Source organism: Aegilops tauschii, chromosome 7 (genome assembly GCF_002575655.3).
Source record: "Aegilops tauschii subsp. strangulata cultivar AL8/78 chromosome 7, Aet v6.0, whole genome shotgun sequence".
Lineage (NCBI taxonomy): Eukaryota > Viridiplantae > Streptophyta > Magnoliopsida > Poales > Poaceae > Aegilops > Aegilops tauschii.
This window is the reverse complement of record NC_053041.3, coordinates 447,148,751-447,152,596: the sequence shown is the minus strand read 5'-3', so window position 1 is coordinate 447,152,596 and position 3,846 is coordinate 447,148,751. Positions and strand designations below refer to the sequence as shown.

Genomic DNA, 3,846 nt, shown 5'->3' with positions numbered 1-3,846 from the left:
TAGACCCGGGGGCCATAGGTTTCACTAGAAGCTTCTCTCAAGATAGGAATTATTACGGTGGGTGAACAAATTACTGCCGAGCAATTGATAGAAAAGCACATAGTTATGACTGTATCTAAGGCAATGATCATGAATATAGGCATCACGTCTGTGTCAAGTAGACTGAAACGATTCTGCATCTACTACTATTACTCCACACATCGACCGTTATCTAGCATGCATCTAGAGTATTAAGTTCATAAAGAATGGATTAACGCATTAGGCAAGATGACATGATGTAGAGGAATTAACTCAACAATATGATGAAAACCCCATCTTTTTATCCTCGATGAAAACAATACAATACGTGCCTTGCTGCCCCTACTGTCACTGGGAAAGGACACCGCAAAAATGAACCCAAAGCTAAGCACTTCTCCCATTGCAAGAAAAACCAATCTAGTTGGCCAAAGCAAATCGATAGTTCGAAGAGACTTGCAAAGATATCAAATCATCCATATAAGAATTCAGAGGAGATTCAAATAATATTCATAGATAAACTTATCACAAATCCACAATTCATCGGATCTCGGCAAACACACCGCAAAAGTGTATTACATCGAATAGATCTCCAAGAACATCGAGGAGAACTTTGTATTGAGAATCAAAGATAGAGAAGAAGCCATCTAGCTACTAGCTATGGACCCGTAGGTATGAAGTAAACTACTCACGCTTCATCGGAGAGGCAATGGTGTTGATGTAGAAGCCCTCCGTGATCGATTCCCCCTCCGGCAGGATGCCGGAAAAGGCCCCAAGATGGGATCTCACGGGTACAGAAAATTACGGCGGTGGAAAAGTGGTTTCGTGGCTCCCCTAGATGCTTTTGGGGTATAAGAGTATATATAGGCGAAAGATCTAGGTCATAGGGGCTATGAGGGGCCCACAAGGTTGGGGCACGCCCTCCACCCTTGTGACCGCCTCGCGGCTCTTATGACTTGTACTCCAAGTCTCCTGGGTGTATTCTGGTCCAAGAAAAATCATGGCGAAAGTTTTATTCGGTTTCGACTCCGTTTGTATTCCTTTTCTACGAAACTCTAAAACAAGGAAAGAAAACAGAAACTGGCACTGGGCTCTAGGTTAACTATATGATACCCCGCGTGTTGCTGCTAGATCTTGTAGAAGATAATTGGTGCATTGACAAAAAATTAAACAATGATGAAATGATAAAAAAGTTAACTGAACCATCAAGATTTCAGATAGAATTTCACCCTAAAATTTGACATGGCATTTACTTATGTTTCTACCATTTTGTACACGTCACCGGAGCTGGAACGTATATACTAAGTTTTGGTAGAAAGGATGTGCAGCTCGTAGGTTCTTGCATGCATCTTGACGATGTCCTGCATGTTGTTGAAAAACAACATTCTTGCAACTTTATTCTGATGCTTGCATGCATCTTAATGATGTTATGCTTCCCTTGCCTGGCCTGATTGCACAATAATATGTTTGTTGGTGGTTTTGCCTTCTTTAAGTTGAATGCTCAATTTCTCTGAAGAGTTTATCTAAAGAGTACCTACGAAAAATGATCATTTCAATTTCATGTTCAATCTGAACCGATTGAGTTAGTTATATTGAGAAGTTTAAAATTATTACATATTTTGTTTTTTCTCGATGACAATAGCAGCGGGTTGGCAAGAGGGAGGTATAATGTTGTTTGAGTCCTTTGGTTCGTCGATGATCGCTTTGGTCCGTCGATGGTCGCACTGTGAATAGCAAAAGTTGGGTCATGAATGTTTAGATAGAGCTTGTAACTTCTAATTTGTGATTGATGGCAAACCTCTTGATACTTTTTGAAGATGGATGGATCATCTTTTCTTTGCTTGGAGATGGCTCGAAGTACTTCATGGTTAAGGTTCATATTTTGTAGGTAATATATTGTTGAAAATTAGGAAAAAGAAGATACTCTTTGCATTAATAGAAACTGTCTAACCTTTGTAGATGGCAACATTGGGGCATTGTGAACTGAGAAGCTTTTCTTTGTGAGATAACATTTGGAGAACCTAGAAACTGAATGAATCTCCATTCTTTTCGGCAAGTGCCAAACAACCTCAATTGGTGAAATATAGCAACATTCTAGATAATTACCTATTTCATTGACTGGTTCACTTGATGAATCAGATGATCCAGCATTACACTCCCTTTTTATCTGGCAAAATCAAAACATTTCTTCACATAATTGAAAATGTATTTATACATACCATCAGTGGAGACTGTGAGGAACAACAAATCTAATATTAATGTCAACTCCATTTTTATTACATGTTGTGCTTGGTCATAGAAATCTTTAGGGTATTTTTTGTACTGTCCTAACTAACCTCTATTCAAACCAAGATGCCACGAAACAGTTTGTAGCCAATATTTTGAACAAAACATTGCACGAAATAATCTAGACGAAGAAATTTCTATGGTATGTACTATGTAATATGCACGAAAACAAACAGAATGTGCATATGCTCATTAAGTATAAATAATCAAATTTAGCAGTGAGTGCGTGCATACCGATGCGAACCACAAGAGACCTATGAAACAACGAACCCAATCCAAGCAGCAAGGGGTCTATGAACCATAACGTCAAGCAACTTCCAGTCCAGGGTGTAATCTAAGAAATTCAGAAACATAAGATCACGTCTATCCTAAATGAGAAGATATATATGTTGCATTGCTTATAATTGAGACCATATATATAATCATATAACAAAATCGACTTGCTCATCGCACAAGAAAATTGAGACCTTCCTGTTTTCAAATAGAAGGAAGATGCACAATTATAAATGGTCAAAAGTTGTAAATCCATAAACTACCATATGAAAGTACCAATAGCTAGCCAGCAAGAACAATTGGAATATGAGAGTAGCATGTGTTAAATACAGAGATAAGTGCTTGTGTACCAATGTGAGAAGTAGGAGACCTATGGAGGAGTGAATCCAATCCGAGCAGCAATAGATCTATGAAGCAAAAATTCAAGCACCTTTCGCTCTCGAGTGAAATCTGAGAAATTCAAAAGTATAAACCTGAGGATAAGGGAAATTAGGGGTGGCTGGAGTGTGAAGCTAGCAGGGCAGGACCGGTTGAATAGGTGTGGGTGGTGGATGACGATGGTAGTACAGAGGGGCTTATAAACCCACTTTTCCCACAATTGTAGGGTAATATATAGAGGGTGAGCTGATGTGGGGGGCAATGAATGTTGTGGTGCGTGAGCCGTTTCATGTGCATTTGTGGCTGGGAGAGTATCCGTCATGGAGATCGAAGGGATTGTGGGAGCAATAAACTCGGCAGTGAGAAGATGAACGGCGGGATAGAGTTAATGCACATCTGTGCAGCGGTGGAAGGCCTAGAGACGGCAGGTGTCATCTGTCGAGGCGCGGAAGTGCTAGCGGCGGTGGCTGGCCGGTGGGCCGTCGGCCGTGGTGGCGGAAGGGTTAACAACAGCTGGTCGAGGAAGCATGGTCGTGGTGGTTAGCTGGGAGGACTTCATGCGTGGTGGCGGAGTGGTCAGTGGCGGCAGCTGACCTGAGAACTGGCTGGGGGAGGGTACCATGTTGCGTGCTCACGCCGAAAGGGATAGTGGCGGCGGCTGGCCAAGCGATGGGGAAAACCTGCTGAGCTGGTCGAGCGATGCGGAATCCTTAGATTTATTTTTTGCCTTATTATGCCGGAGACGACTTATCTTTTTTCCCGTGGGCTTGAAACTTCCAAAGGAAACATACAGCCCAAGTGGCTTTGTGCAGCCCAACCGTAGAAATCAAGTAGGCAGTGCATGGATAGATATAAGACGCATGGCCTCTCCCCTTTCCTTCTCCTCCTTAGGCC

At 41.8% G+C, this 3,846-nt stretch overlaps 1 long non-coding RNA gene across 1 annotated transcript; it reads right to left on the bottom strand.

Annotated features, from left to right (window-relative positions):
* Positions 1-642: 642 nt before the first annotated feature.
* On the bottom strand, positions 643-3,588 carry LOC120969395 (uncharacterized). Its single transcript, XR_005763556.3, has 5 exons — positions 2,925-3,588; positions 2,536-2,635; positions 1,814-2,182; positions 1,630-1,739; positions 643-1,549 (listed from the first exon to the last, which is right to left on the bottom strand). It is a non-coding gene; the product is annotated as an uncharacterized lncRNA (long non-coding RNA).
* Positions 3,589-3,846: the final 258 nt, after the last annotated feature.